The 16,669-nt window shown below is 38.5% G+C and overlaps 2 long non-coding RNA genes across 2 annotated transcripts in view; one reads left to right on the forward strand and one right to left on the reverse strand.

The window, feature by feature from the left end:
• LOC141580098 (uncharacterized) overlaps positions 1–11,393 on the forward strand; it is a 99,112-nt gene extending 87,719 nt beyond the window's left edge. The window contains exons 5-6 of the long non-coding RNA XR_012512135.1: positions 58–153; positions 3,104–11,393. This is a non-coding gene — a long non-coding RNA (uncharacterized LOC141580098). The remainder of the gene's footprint in view (positions 1–57; positions 154–3,103) is intronic.
• The window catches only part of LOC141580099 (uncharacterized), a 355,445-nt gene that overhangs the window by 21,261 nt on the left and 317,515 nt on the right, over positions 1–16,669 (reverse strand). The gene's annotated exons all lie outside the window — the stretch shown is intronic.

The following is a 16,669-nucleotide window of genomic DNA, read 5'->3' on the forward strand; positions in this document are numbered from 1 at the left end:
CTGACATTTACATGTGATGAGCCAAAGCATCATCATATTCTCCCTCTCTTTTCACAGGTGGGAGTGCCATGGCATTTCACATGCTAAAACCTTCAGTGCTGAAGGTTTGGCTGATAACTAGGATTTAATTCATCTGAAGAAAGACTGGACTTGGTAAGGGAGAAAGTAGGTTGCATTCTGAAGCCACTGTAATATCAGCTAGCATGCACGGAGAGAAGCCCTCTGATGGTATTAGGAGGTGGGGCCTTTGGGAGATGATTAGGTCGAGGTCTGAACCCTTAAAAATGAAATCGGTGCTCTTGTAAAGAGGCCTCTGGGAGCAACCTTGCCCTTTCCACCATATAAGGACATGGCCAGAAGGTGCTGTTTATGAGAAAAACAGTCCCTGTCAGATACCTAATCTTCTGCCCCCTTGATCTCAGCCTTTCCAGCCTCTAAAACTGTGAAAAATGAATTTCTCTTGTTAGACTGTGATGCAGGATTTTTCTTGGCCCTTTTTGTTGGATGTGTGACAAGGATGAATATTTACTGGGCCTGTCCTCAACCCCTTGCAGAAGGGAGCACATGAAGTGAATGAGTGTAGGACCTGGCTAGGCATGCTGGGTGGTGGTAGGAGCAAGCTCCTCGTGGTGGTGCCCAGTTAGGTGGGGTGCCTGCGACCCCAAGGCCCCAGAGGGGCTGTTACTATGGTCCTTTAGTTGTGCTGTTTGTGAATGGCTGTGTGTTAGCTGCTCAATTCGTCCCTTGCCTCATCACATTGGGCAGTTTCCCTCTGCCGTCAAGGGCAAAGGGTCGATATGACAGCATGTTTTGGGTACCCATACTCAGTGGGTCCCAAGCTCTTCTCCAGCATCCAAGAAGAATGAAGTCATGCAGCCACTTGAAGGATGGTGAAGGCAAAAAAGTTTATTGAGTGGTGGATTGGCTCTCAGCGTAGAGGGTAGCTGGAGAGGGAACAGGAAGGGCAGATAGCTTTCCTTGAAGTCCAACTGTCCTTCCCTGAAGTGAAGCTGTCTCATCTTGCCTAAAGTCTGGCTATCTTCTCTCCAAAGTCAAGCCATCTCTCCCTTCTACGGACTGAGTCTGGGGTCTTGATAGGCATGAGATTGGGGTGAGGCAGGCCATAGGTATTTATGGAAAAGGCAACATTTGACTGGTAAAAAGACATTATTCAGAAAGAACCAACTAGGAGAGAGTAAGCAAACAGGAATAGAAGTTCTCACTTCGAGATGCAGGTTTCAGGCTACTTTGGTTTGAAGGTGAGGTTCCACCAGGGACCTGATCCTGTCTGCTTAGAATTTCTCTGCCCCCTGCCTCTATCAATAGCAGCCCTAATGAACTAATACATGTGGTTTACAGAGGGCAGGTAATAAATGCACTTCTGGCTAAAGTCTAGCCTACAGCAAGTAAGTCCACTGGGTCTGCTGACCTACCAGGTGGTCATTTCCCAGCATCTGATTCTATAATGAGGATCAATAACTTGAAAGTTGGTACAAGTGTGGCATGTATCATGGTAAGAGCTATCATAGTAGAGAAGGCCAAGCAGAAGTTTCTGAAACCACACGCTTCATTTGCTACTTTGTCCTTGCAATTATATTAAATTGGCAACAATATCAGACCAGGAGGAAATCTATAGGCTGAAAAGTACAGGTTAGGTGGCAGAGAAAAATATAGGTGAGGTAGACAGATCTGTGCTACCTTTAAAACTGTAAAGGATATGCACACGAAATCCCATAGCATCCCTTTTAAATTGACCTATTTGGTCCCTTTAACAACCAGATGACACCTGGAGAAGACTGTAAACTATTACAAACAGCCAAATAATAGCATTGACTTCAGTGGCTGTGCCAGAGGCATGCACTGTGAAAGCAGTTTACTAATTCTCTGATATATAGTATGCTGTCATTAATTGGGAAAATGTCTTCTCTCCTATCCTAATCAGAAAACAGGATCAGCAGCAGTTTACATTCACATGGGAAAAACAATCGTTATTCACAATTTTGCTTATAGCTCTGTTAACTTTCTTCCTTTATTGTAATTCAAAGATGTCTGGACTTTCTGGAAATCTCACAGACATGATACTGATCCACTTCATGAATGACATCCTGCAGTTTGGGCAATATGAGAAACAAATGACTAGTACATGAAAGTTCTTGATACGATACATGTGTTCCAGAGGATCAGATATTCCCCACAATAATTTAGGAACCTGTCACCTTAGTGAAGTTAGGAATCCAGTGATTAGGGATGTGATGGTCTATCTACCCAATCTACAACACAGATTGTTGCATTTAGCATTCCCTACCACAAAGAAGGAAGCATGGAGCATGGTAGGTCATTGCAGGTTCTAGAAGCAACACATCCTATATATCTATGTTATAGCTTTAACCTATATGCTACACGCTACATAAGACTACCGGCTTCATTCCCACCAGAACGCATCCTCCATGCAATAGGTACTGGAGACACAAGCAGACCAAATAACTTACCTACTTGGCATTACCCACACTTCCTCATTCATCATCTCAGAATGTGCACAATGGGATCATTAATATAATGAAACGCTAAGCTATCAGTACTGCTGAATATCCAACTTGCCACAACAAAAACCAGAGCTAAGCCAATAAAGTAGTAATATATTTTGAGAAGATAAAAGCCAGACACTTAGATCTAATGAAATACATTAGGTCCCTTTCTCATCTGTAAGGGCAATCAGTTTGTCCCTATAGATGTACACACCTATTCTGGTATGGATTTGCTTTTTATCTTAGCTCAGGTTGCTATAACAAAGTACCACAAACTAAATAAATTTGCTTCTCACAGTTCTGGAGGCTGGAAGTCTGAGATCAGGGTACTGGCATGTTAAAGTCAAGACCCTCTTCCTGGTTTGCAGATAATCTGTCTTCACACGGCAGAGAACAAAGAAGAAACAAGCTCTCTTGTACCTTTTAATAAGGGCACAAATTTTATTCATGAGGGCCTCATAACCTAATGAGTCTACAGAAGTCTAATATCCTAATAGTATCACATTGGGGGTTAATGTTTCAGCATATAAATTTGGGGAGAAAAAATATTCAGTCCATTTCACTTTCCTTGCTTTCAGGTTTTCATTCATCACAATGCTACAGGGGCTGATAGAATGTCTGGTTCACAGGCATAGAGGCCCACAAAATACAGCATCTAAGCAGGGAGCTAACATCACAGTGAAGAGGTTGTGTGAATGAGCCCATGACCATGGGACCAACTGGTCATACCAAGTGCTGTACCACTCAGAAGTAGCCAGCTTCATCGAGCACTACAACCTACCGAAGAACCGCCCTGCAGAAGTACCATCCTGAACCCAAGTCTCTGAGGATTGAAAGCCATATGTCAGGATGATGCATGTGCGTTACATTGGAGACCTCTATGTCCCCAACAGGAAGTACGTGTGGTGCTGTGTAAAAAGAGCAGAAGCAGGAATGACCCACTTTACCATCATTCCAAGTAGTTCCCTTTGGGTCTTTTTACCTTTCACCCTCGAAACTCTGGGCTCTGCAGAGTTGGAGGTCCTGGTGCCGAAGGGGAGCATGTTTCTGTCCAGACACAGAAGGGGCACCACTGAATTTCAGGAGGGAAGAGTGTTTGCTATCTTGACAGGGTTAACGACCCTGATCAGCAAGAGGAAATAAGGAAGCCGTTACAAATTCGAATACATCTAGAACTCAAGAGATCTACTTGTGTGACTCTATTTCCTTGGCCATTTTAACTTTGAGTGGACATGTGCAGCAGCTTGGCCTGTGAAATTGTGATTACTGTGTGTTCAGATCCCTGAGGAGTGATTACCAGGTATTCACAAATCCATGAGGAATAAAGATTTGGTTTATACCACCAGGTAAGCCTCTATTACCCACCAAGATGATAGCAGAAGCAGAGAGGAGGAGGTAGAGGAGGAGGGAAAGGCAGACTACTAGTTGTGGCCATGACACCAAATAAAGTGATGGGTGCTGTAGCTCATTCTGCTCAGGTTTTTTTTTTTTTTTTTTTTAAAGATTCTCTTCAGAAAGAATGGCCCATAAAAACCACAAAGCTTCTTCCTGAGCATCTGTATAAATCTGTGAATCTCTGCAAGGTATAAACCCTGAAGGCTATGGAGATATACTGCTCAGATCTCATTCAAAAGAAACTGCTACAGGGAGCAGATTCCTAACACTCTCCAGCTACTTCCTTTTTAATCTACCGCAGTGCTCATAAGAAGGCCACTTACTTACCCTCGGCTTCCTCTAGCCAATACCTAAACATGGAAAGGGACCTCAAAGCTGGTCCATTTCTGTCCGATATAAGAATCCTCCAGTGGGTAACCCTTGCTTGGATACTCTGCACCAGGCTTGCTGACTCTCTTGACCGGAACTGTGATACAAGAAATGCAATATCCAATTTTTTCTGTGTTTCTTTCTTTCACAATGGGCAAACCTGAATCATATTCTGAAGGCACTCCAAGTCTACTCTGGCCCGCTCCGTCTTTGTCTTTCACAGGCATTTTCCCTAATAGATCTCTTACCTCTTACACATCCATAATTGCCTTGGTGTTGCTTCTTACAGGGCCTCAACAGACACAATGACAAAATTAACTTTTTAACTGACAGAAGTCAATGAAAACACACAAGATAAAGGGAAAATGTATGTATTTCAGAGCTCAAGTAAAAAATAAAATGACCTTGCAGATTGCATATTCATGGAATTATCTTCCCAGAAAAGTGATGGGACATTCTGCAAAATACAATGGTGCTAGTCAGGCAGAACTGCTATCAAATGCTTTCTGACACTTTTACTTACGAACAACATAATTAGGGTCAAGTTACTTAACACCTCTTAGCCTTAGCTCCCTCAGTTTAAAAATAATCATCACAATAGTTAATAGAATAAATATTTGTTATAAACACTAGTGGGGCCATAATAGTAATTTAAGGTCAGCATTAATGTGTAATCAGTTGTTATTTTTTCCATAACCCCTTTACAGGACTGCTGAGAAAATTTAATGAGACAAAAGTACAAAGCTGTAAGCACTGTACTTGATAAGAATGTAGTAAAAGCTCAGTTTATGTTCGAAAGAAAGATAACAGTTTAAAGATGGTCCCAATCTATTTGACACTCCTACCATTGAGAAAGAATCTCTTTTCTAGTCTCATAAATCTGGACTGGCTTTTAACTGCTTTGGTTAATAGTGCAATAATAATTTGCCAGTTCTTAGCCTAACCTCAATAGCACAGGCAGCTTATACCTTAGACCTCAGTCCTCTAGAGACTACCATGTAATCAGCATGAATACCCCGAGACCACTATTTGTGAGGATCCACATGGAGAAAAGAACAAGAAACACTGAGGTGCCAAACATGGGAGTGAAGACATCATTTTGAAAGTGCATCCACCATCTCCAATTATCCCAGCCAATAGCATATGGATCAGATAATAACCACCCAGCCTTCCCAACTTCCTGAACTGTGAAATCACAAGCAAAGTACAATTGTTTTTAACCACTCAAGTTTAGGGTAGTTACTTATGTAGTAATAGATAACTGAAACAGTTTCTACTCAAAACTGAAAATGCAAAGGGGAATTAAAGAGTTGCGAAATAAATTTTAAAAGTTAAGACTGTTGGAGGCTGTTTCCTTGGACTTCATTTTGACATCAAGGAAAATAGCATTATTTTTCATGGCATCTGTTACTAAATAAGCCAGACTGAATGGAATTTAAACCCTAGGTTTATCACTTGCTGAATGACTGCAAATTAAGTAAATTTCCATGCCACAGTTTGCTTATAAGTAAAATAGATACAGTAATAACTTCTAAGATTTATCATAAAGTTAAAATGGCAAAATGTGAGCACTTTTTTTCAGTACATTTTCTGGTATACAGCTTAGTTGATAGTCTCCATTGGCAAATGTGGTTTGCTTAGTATTTTACCTATTTTGGAGTTTTGTATTTGAGCCTAGCCTCATAATTCCTACTTCATAGCCTATGCAGCCTGTATTCAGAGTCATTTTAAATCCTTCCTGAGATGTAAAGGTGATCCATGTAATATATATCAAATAGACCATTGCCCAAGTTCAAGGAAAAAAATCATAGGCTCTGCTGATTGTCCTTATAAATAAGTCAACTTTCAGACCTTGGGTTCTTAGTACATAGTGCTGACTTGTAAAACTTTAAGAAAATGGTGATATCCTTTAAAGAGATACATTTTTTTTTCCTTTGAATTTAGTTTCAGTAGCTCTACCAAAGACCTCTGTCAATAGGGAATAGACTACTTTTCAGATTTTGGCATCATTCAAAAATACAATTCTGCCAAATGTGTTTCAAGAAATCTGTCATGACTGTCTCCATCAGAGTCCTCCAGGACATAGATATGTACTTACAGTGGTTCTTAAAGAAGGTTTAATGAAAGGATGGTTTATAAAGTTTGGGATGAGATTAAGGGATCCACCAAGACTGAGAAAACACACAGAGACTAGAAGATAAAAACTGTTGCCACACCAATGGCCACAAAAGCCAGGGGATAGAGAGAAATATTTCCATCCTCCAACTGCCCTTGGAAATTTCTTTGGCCAATACTAAACAGAAACAGAGAACTGGAAAGGTCAGATGATGCAAGACCATGTCATCAAACTCCTGAGACACAGAGAAAAGCAGAAACGAGCACATAAGGGACCTGAAGGTCCAAGCAGATAATAAGGAGCACACTGCCTGACTGTTGATTTCAAAAGCATTGTTGGCTTGGCTGCTCTGAATGATGGAACTTGGTTTGATGTTGAATAGCTGTCAAACATGCTTGCCTTATTTATCGTCTATTTGCTTTTTCAAGTCTGCATTCACTAAAAAAAGTAAAAAACAGTCAAAATATGTAGATTATAGAAGAAACACATCAAAGAAAAATTCGCTAGTAATTAGAAAAAGCAAACTGCTATAATGCATACATATACATGCATTATAGTACATATATCACTATAATAAGATATTATATATATATGTATATATATGCCTCAGGGCATCAAAGTTGTCAAGTTTTGTATTAGCATGGGTTGCTATGGATCTAGCCCCAGGATCTCCCCTGCATTGTTGGTGGGAGTGTAAATGTATTTATGTTAAAAAAGCTAGGAGAAATTTCATCCACCATAGTAATATCCTCCAGTCCTACTGGGATCAACAGAATTGGACACCCTGTCTAAATCTGAAGGCCTATTCAGCCTTCATGACAGGCTGCAGCAGGCTTTGCCCTCTGATCACTCAGACCTATGAGCTCTGCTCTTGAGTTCCAAGAAAGACAAACCTCTCCTCTGCAGCTTATTGCACAGTTGTGGTCTCCCCTCAAAAAAGCAAATACAACTCCAACTTGTACTCTTAATTTTAGCCTGGAAATAAATCACATCCTCAGACAACCCCTTCAGGCACTAATCAACATGTGCCCAGACCGTATCTACCCAGAACACACTTTTCTGTTACATTACTTACTTTTGGGTGGAGAGAATTTTAGTGATTTGTCGTTATTTCCTTCTTTGCACTTATCTATATTGCTTAAACAACTTATACTGAGCAGACAGCATTTGGAGGCATGCAAACCAAACAAAATGAATAATAAACAGTGTTTATTCTTGAAATAATTTAAAAGTTTTACAGATAAACCAATTATTTTCTTAAAGATGGGGCATCTCTAAGAAGAAATGTTTTTAAAAAATCATTAGTTTCTAAATGAATTATGTTTTACTTCCAGAGATTATTTGTAAACAATTACTATTCTTGTTTTATAGAAAAAAAAAAAACAGAAATTTTGAGTAGGACTGTAAATGACGCTACTCATCATAATGTTAAAATCTCAACTTTGAATTTCATATTTTAATAACAAATACAAAACTCGTTTGCACAAGTCCACTCAAGAAAAACAGACACCAAAACCGGAGTCTCTCAAATGAACACACTGAGTCTTAGGAACCTGAGTGTATATCTTTTAATATTAAATACCTGCCTTACTGACCTCTATCTTTGATCTATCCAAATACTGTTTATTGATAAATAGTGACAGTTTTTAACCTATAATAGATCATGCTAATAATAAAATTTAAAATGGTCTTCCTTTGTTGTTGTTGTTTATGTTACGTGTTTATGTTAAAAAAGTTTTTTGTTTTGGTTTTTTTTTTTTTTTTTTGAGAGGGAGTCTTGCTGTGTCAGCCAGGCTGGTGTGCAGTGGCACAAACTCAGCTCACTGCACCCTCCACCTCCCAGGTTCAAGCATTTCTCCTGCCTCAGCCTCCTGGGTAGCCAGGATTACAGGCATGCACCACCACACCCGGCTAACTTTTGTAATTTTTGGTAGAGATGGGGTTTTGCCGTGTTGGCCAGGCTGGTCTCAAATTCCTGATCTCAGGATGACCTGCCTACCTCAGCCACCCAAAGTGCTGGGATTACAGGCATGAGCCACTATGCCAAGCCAAAGTAGTCTTCTTTTTAAACATCAAGCATATAAAGCTTAGACTATGTTGTCATGAGAGAGTGGTCAACAATCAAATGATTTAGCCCTTTAGATTAGTTTAGAACACAGTTTTAGTTTAATGGCCTCTTTATGTATCTAACTAAATATGATAATTATTAGAGAATATAATTCCTCTGATTAGGACTTTCAGAATCATCAGAACATAAATACTTTCATTAATTCTATGTAGTTTTCAAGGAAATTAACACACTTCATGCTGAATAGGACAGTGGTACTAAAATATAAGTGAGAACAAGACTTTGTGAAGCACTTATTAAAAATGGAGACTCTTAAACTTCATGCCCAATGAATCTGATTCATTGGCAGAGTTGGAAAATCTATATTTTATGGAATGAATGAACCATAAGCCATTCTAATAGAAGGTGCCCATGAGGGTAAGTTTATACAGAAGATAATACAGTGATATTTTCTTTTCCTATTATCTCACAAATATAAGCAAATTCTAAAGCCATATCAATAAGGATATGTATAAATGTATAGACATACATATACCTAGTTTCTATTTATGTATAATTTTTTAATAAAAGCTATTATTTAGTTCTCTAATTTATGCCATAAAATTAAAAAGATGCACCTGTATATGTACAATGGGACTCTAATAGCTTCCAATTCTGGTCTACATTTTGGTTTATATTGAGTTGAAGAGATAGTAAATCGCCTTTTCAATATGTGGTTTCATGACTCCATGAGGTTTTGTAGTCAAGTGAACAAGAAACTTAGAAAAGAACACAGGGAAGAGTGGATCAAAGATGGCCAAATAGGAACAGCTCTCGAGTGCAGTTCCCAGTGAGAACAACACAGAGGATGAGTGATCACCGCATTTCCAAATAAGTTTTTACTGCCCCACAGACCAGGAGATTCCCGGGCTGAGAAGCACCACAAGTTTCGAGCATAGCACAGCAGGTCTCTGCACAAAAACTCAAAAACTCTGGGCGGCTGTTTCAACTGGAACCATGAATGCCTGGGAGACAGAGCTGCCCATTCAACTGAAAAAAAGGGGGGCTGAAACAGGGAACCAGATGATCTGGCTCGGTGGCTCCCAACCCCACAAAGACCAGCAATCTGAAATGTTCTGGATTGAGAGTTTTGCAGCAAGCACAGCTGGACCTGGGATGGTCTAGGTCTGTGAGGCAATGGGCGTCCGCCATTACTGACACAGTCTGCCAATACACAGGTAGTCCACCATTACGATGGCAATCCTCCATTACCAAGGCAATCTTCCATCATCAAGGCACTTCAAACAATACCTCTATAAACCAAACCACAAGGAAATTCACACAGCAGCTGGGCAGAGCACATGACAGCTCAGCAACACTGCTGCTGGCAGACTGTCACTACGCTACCTCCTTGCTGGGCAGGGCATCTCTGAAGAAAGGCAGCAGCACATCAGGAACTTATAAATAAATTCTCACCTTCCCAGGACAGAACACCTAGGAAAAAAGGTGATTATGAGTTCCAGTGCATCAGACTTAAATGTGCCTGCCCAGCAGCTCTGAACAGAACAATGGAGCTCACAGCTCACACTTGAGCTCCTAGAAGGGACAGATTGTCTCCTCAAGAAGCTCCCTGACCTCCATATATCCAAAGAGTCACCTCATAAAGGAGAGCTCAGGCTGACATCTGGTGGGTATCCTTCTGGGATGAAGATAACAGAAGAAACCTGGCAGCAACCTTTAACTGTTCTGCAGCCATGGCACATGATCCCCAGGCAAGCAGGGTCTGGAGTGGGCCTCCAGCAGTACTTCAGCAGAGGACCTTGACTGTTAGATGGAAAACTAAAAAACAGAAAGAAATAACTTCATCATCAACAAAAAGGACTTCCACTCAGAGACCCCATTGGAAAGTCACCAACTAAAGACCACAGGTAGATAAATCCACAAATATGGGAAGAAACAAGCACAAAAGAAAGAAAACACCCCAAACCAGAACACCTCCCTCCTCCAAGGGATCACAACTCACCACCAGCAAGGGAACAAAGCTGGATGAAGAATGACTCTGATGAAATGACAGAAACAGGTTTCAGAAGGTGGGTAATAACAAACTTATCTGAGCTAAAAGAATATGTTCTAACCCAATGCAAAGAAACTAAGAACTTTGAGAAAAGGTTTGATGATATTGCTAACGAGAATAAAAAGCTTAGAGAAGAATATAAATGACTGGATGGTGCTGAAAAACACAGCAAGAGAACTTTGCAAAGCACACACAATTTTCAATAACCAAATCAACCAAGCAGAAGAAAGGATATCAGAAATTGAACATCATCAACTCAATGAAGTAAAACGAGAAGTCAAGATTAGAGAAAAAGAGTGAAAAGAAATAAACGAAGCCTCCAAGAAATATGGCATTATGTTAATCTCACAAGCTCATAGTTGAAAGGAACTTGCCTTGAATCTCAGATGAGACGTTGGACTTGATGTCGGAATAAGTTAAGAATTTGGGAAACTGTTGATAAGAAATTATTGTATTTTGCAATGTTAGAAGGACACGAGACTTGGGGAGCCAGGAGTATAATAATATGGTTTGGATATACATATACATATATATATTTTGGTTTGGATATTTATTGCCTCTAAATCTCATGCTGAAATGTGACATCCCCAGTGTTGGAAGTGGAGCCTAGTGAGAAGTGTTTGGTCATGAGGGTGGATTCCTCATGAATGGCTTGGTGCCCTCCCCACAGTAATAAGTTCTCTCTCGGTTAGTTCGCACAAGAGCCGGTTGTTTAAAAGAGTCTGGTGTCTCTCTCTTGCTCACTCTTTTGTCATGTGATATGCTTGCTTTCCTTTTGTCTTCTGCCAATAGCTATAAGAATCCTGAACCCTTACCAGAAGCAGTTGCTGGCAGCATACTTCCTGTAAAGCTTGAGGGGTCATGAAATAGAACTTCTTTATAAATTACTCAGTCTCAAGTATTCCTTTATAGAAACACAAACAGACTAACACAAAAAGGAGCTAAAACTGAGTTTTTTTTTTTTTTTTAATTATACTTTAAATTCTGGGGTGCATGTGCAGACCATGCAGGATTGTTACATAGGTATACACATGCCATGGTGGTTTGCTGCATCCATCCCCCATCCACCCCCCGCCACCTATGTTAGGTATTTCTCCTAATGTTATCCCTCCCCAGTACTCCCACTCCCAGCTATGCCGCTCCTAACTCCCTACCCCCCTTCAGGTCCCAGTGTGCGATGTTCCCCTCCCTGTGTCCATGTGTTCTCATTGTTCAACACCCACTTATGAGTGAGAACGTAAGAAAATCAAAACGTTGGTTTTCTGTTCTTGTGTCAGTTTGCTGAAAATGATGGTTTCCAGTTTCATCCATGTCCCTGAATAGGACATAAACTTATCAATTTTTCTGGCTGCATAGTATTCCATGGTATATATATGCCACATTTTCTTTAACCAGTCTATCATCGATGGGCATTTGGGTTGGTTCCATGTGTTTGCTATTATGAACAGTACCACAAAGAACATAAGTGTGCATGTGTCTTTATAATAGGATGATTTATAATCCTTTGAGTATATACACAGTAATGGGATTGCTGGATCAAATGGTGTTTATAGTTCTAGGTCCATAAGTTATTGCCACACTGTCTTCCACAATGGTTGAATTAATTTACACTCTCAAACAGTGTAAAACTGTTCCTATTTCTTCACATCCTCTCCAGTATCTGTTGTCTCCAGACTTTTTAACGATCACCATTCTAAGTGGTATAAGATGGTATGTCTATGTGGTTTTGATTTGCATTTCTCTAATGACCAGTGATGATGAGCAATTTTCCATGATTGTTGGCTGCATACATGTCTTCTTTTGAGAAGTGTCTGTTCATATCCTTTGCTAACTTCTTGATGCTACTTCTTTGTAGACTGTGGACATTAGCCCTTTGTTGGATGGGTAGCTTGCAAAAATTTTTTCCATTCTGTTGATTGCCTGTTCACTCTATAATGATAGTTTCTCTTGCTGTGCAAAAGCTCTTAAGTTTAATTGATCCCCGTTTTTGTTTTTGTTTTTTTCTTTCCTTGAGATGGACTCTTGCTCTGTTGCCAGGCTAGAGCAATCTCGGCTCACTACAACCTCCATCTCCCCACTTCAAGTGATTTTTCTGCTTCAGCCTCCTGAGTAGCTGGCACTACGAGCCCACACCACCACTCCTGGCTAATTTTTGTATTTTTACTAGACATGGTGTTCCACCATATTGGCCAGGCCGGTCTCTAGCTCCTGACCTTGTGATCCACCTGTCTCGGCCTCCCAAAGGGCTGAGATTGCAGGCAAGAGCCAATGCGCCTGGCCAATGCAAGGGCCTTTATAACAACCACCTCTTGTGTGAACTAATATGGTAAGAACTCTTTGCTGTAGGGAAGGCACAAAGCCATTCCTGTGGGATCCACCACCATAACCCAAACACCTCCCATAAGGCCTGCCTCCAATATTGGGAGTTACATTTCTAACTTGAGATTTGGAAGGGACAAATATCCAAATAATACCACCTTCATTTCCTCTTATGTCATTTCCTTTTAGGGTCGCTAACTTCTCTGGTACTGACCCAAATTTAGCTGGGTACTCTCAAAACAGCCCTCCAGATTTATCCATGCTATTGAAATACTGGAATTCCCATATTATTTTATGGAGGAAGATACCACCTTACAAAATTACAACCTATTTTCAAATTATCAAAATAAAAAATATCTAAACCAAATACTCATAGCCAAATAATTAAGTTTAAATGACATTAAAAATTTATTAGCATTGGAGGAGTAAATCTAACTGCTATGTCTTTAAAACATAAGTTTAGTAAAATAATAGGCATGTCATGCAGTAATGGCCTTTTCAAACTTGCAATGATTGGTATTAAAATTTCTCTAGTTTGCCAAATATGGTCAGAAGAGATTGCAAGTGACATTTGCAGGCATTAGTATGAGTTGTAAAAGCACAACATTTTAGTAGCCATTAAGATGATTCTGTATCCCCTTGAAAGTAATTATGAATCCCATCTGTAATATTTGTTGAGAAATATTATCTTGTTGAGAAACGGCTAAGTGGGCAGTCTGATTTCACTAAAATTTCAATATTTTTTAACATCTCCATATGTATATGTTGACAAACCACTATGTAATGTATAGGAAATTAATTAAATCCAATCTAATAACCATTTGTTGAGTTTTGAAAATGCTGATCTCGTTAATGTTCCCTGAAGAGTGAAAAAAGACTTTTTTTTTGTATTTAACAAATACCTAATTCCTGTTTTTCAGATATGCCTCAAAAAAAGCAAATTCACCAAATTTTTTTGGCTGCTGCTAGATAATATTATGTAAACTCATTAAGAGGATGCTAAACATAAAGCTGAATAGCAAACAATGCTATTCAAATGCTTCAGATTTCTAGCCTGGAGAAGTGAAAGCTATTTTATAATAAACTAGAAATTAGCCCCTTTAGTCCCATATCATTGCTATCATTTACAAGAGACATAGCCATTTAATGAATATACATTATTCTGAATATTAATTTCCTATTATTATAAAATGTCAGGCCAGCACAATTGTCGGCCTTGTCATCGTGTAATACTCCATGGTATGACAGAAAATTGGTCTCTAAAGGCAACTATTGAAGGAATACATCTATTTCAACAATTTTTAAAAATTTTTATCTCTATATAGCAACTTCATGTAAAATTGTATGAGAATTCTTCAGAGTTATACTTTTATTTCTAAAATAAATAAAAGAGATTTGGAGGACTGTTTATATATAAACTATATTTTCTATTTATTATATATAAAATAAAATATAACTATATTTTCTCTCCTAATGAAACAAAATTGATACCCTAATTTATAAAAGCATACTTAAAACAGTAACATAGATGTTACCTATGGTATCATTCTAATATAAAATATCTAAATTATTATGAAAGTCTGCTTCACAATCATTTAACACTTTCCATTTTCCCACTGAAATACACATGGGGTACTCAACATGCAAGCCATCTCAACATGAAGACTGAAGATTCAACATTACAGGATCTTGAGATAAATTCTCCTTTATAACTGTGCACAAGTTTCTCAAAAGAGCCAGAGCAGCATGGCTAGGAAGGAAGAAGGGAAGAAAAACTTTGAGCCACTTGTTCCACGTGGGTCTGGCTTGGTGAAAAAAGAACACTGATCAGAAAACGGAATGGAATCTGCTTAAATATTATTTTCCGAGTTGGCTAAAGCCAGTTATGTCTCTCTCCCCTCTAACATGTTATTCCCCATTTCTACTTCTCTGTATACCCTGTAAGCACCTATGATTTTTAGTTTGAAAGAAAGCTTAGTGTCTATTTCTGGTAATTGCAAGTTTGTTACTAAATCAAATTAGAAACAGGGTGTATCCATTTTAAATGTCTATAGAAAAGAGAATCAACAAAACAGAAAAATCTGAGAAGCATTAAAAACATCAAAACTTGAAATGGCAGACACAGAGGTGTTCTCATTCATAAATGGGTGTTGAACAATAACACATGAATACAGGGAGGGGATTATTATACATGGAAGCCTGTCGGGGGTGGGAGACTAGGGGAGGGATAGTGGAGTGGGGTTCAGGGGATTGGGTAGGGATAGCATTAGGAGAAATACCTAATGTAGATGACCAAGGGATGAATGCAGCAAACTGCCATGGCACATGTATACCTAGGTAACTAACCTGCACGTTCTGCACATGTACCACATAACTTAAAGTAAAAAAAAAAAAAAAAAAAAAAAAAAAAAAAAAAAAAAAATCCTTACTAATATTCCGTTTCTGAGGAATGGTTAGAATTTCTATATTCAGGAAAAAAAGAAGAAAAAAAGAACCAGATGGGAAAATTCTAAATAAGTAAAAATCAGTAATATACTTAAAAATACTTTACCATTATATAACAGACTGGTATAGAATTATTATCAAGAAAACTATTAATGTGTTAAATCCTGACCTGTTCTTAATGTATAACGTTTGTTGTGTTGTGTACTTTCTCCATGACAGCACTATTCTAGGCACTAGAAATATTCATAAATAAAACAAGTATTATGACCCTGCCATGAAGCAACTTAGAGTTAGAGTCTAGCAGGATCAACTGAGAAAAATAAAATTACAATCTTATTGTCAGCTCAGTAGTTTTTGGAAAGGGATTCAAGAAGCCACAAAGTTATGTACGGTGTGTGTGTGTGTGTGTGTGTGTGTGTGTGTGTGTGTGTGTATGTATGTGTTTATGTAAAAGGAGACACAGATTAGCTATGAAGGCCCATGATCACCATTATATTTTAATATTATTTTGAAATTCTGAATCTAAATTATAAATTAAGAATTTAAACTGAATAGAAGAATACTTTGATAAAGAGGTAAAGTTACTATTAAACATTTTTATACATTTGTATTCAATATAACTAGTGTATAACCACAATAAACTCTTTATATAAATATTAAATACTAAATATATGCAAGTTAAATATGAACATTTAGAAAATAAAATTGAAATGGATACCACTTAAAAAAAAAGAATAAAATAATGAAATACTAAAATCTTGGGCAAATATGAAATTTAAAATTTACCCTGTCTCAATGAGGAAAAAATGAAAGTTTCCACAGTAAGGTATGGGGTTGAAGAGCATTCCCCTAAAATTTATGTCTGCCCTGAAACATCAGAATGCAATCTTACTTTGGAAGTAGGGTATTTGCAGATGTTGTTATATAAGATGAAGTCATAGTGGATTAGGGTGGGCCCTAAATCCAAGGACAGGTATCCTTATAGAAGGCCATGTGAAGACACACATGGGAGAAGAAAGCCACATGACAATAGAGGTAAAGATTGGGATGATGCAGGTATAAGCCAATGAATGTCAAAGACTAGCTGGAACCATGAGAAGTTAGAAAGACACAAAGAAGCCTTCTTTCCTAGAGCCTTCAGAAGGCGCATAAGCCTATCAACACCTTAATTTTGTACTGGTAGCCTCCAGAGAGTGAAAGAATAAATTTCTGTTGTTGAAAGACATCCAGTTTGTTATACTCCATTATGGCTGCCCTGGTAAACTAAGGCAATTAAAAATATATACAATATTTTACAACGTCCAATAGTTCATCTATTATATGGAAATGTCAGTGTTACATGACAAAAGTATACTTCTGAGGTCATATGACTCTTGATG

The sequence above is a fragment of the Saimiri boliviensis genome, chromosome 10 (assembly GCF_048565385.1).
Source record: "Saimiri boliviensis isolate mSaiBol1 chromosome 10, mSaiBol1.pri, whole genome shotgun sequence".
Lineage (NCBI taxonomy): Eukaryota > Metazoa > Chordata > Mammalia > Primates > Cebidae > Saimiri > Saimiri boliviensis.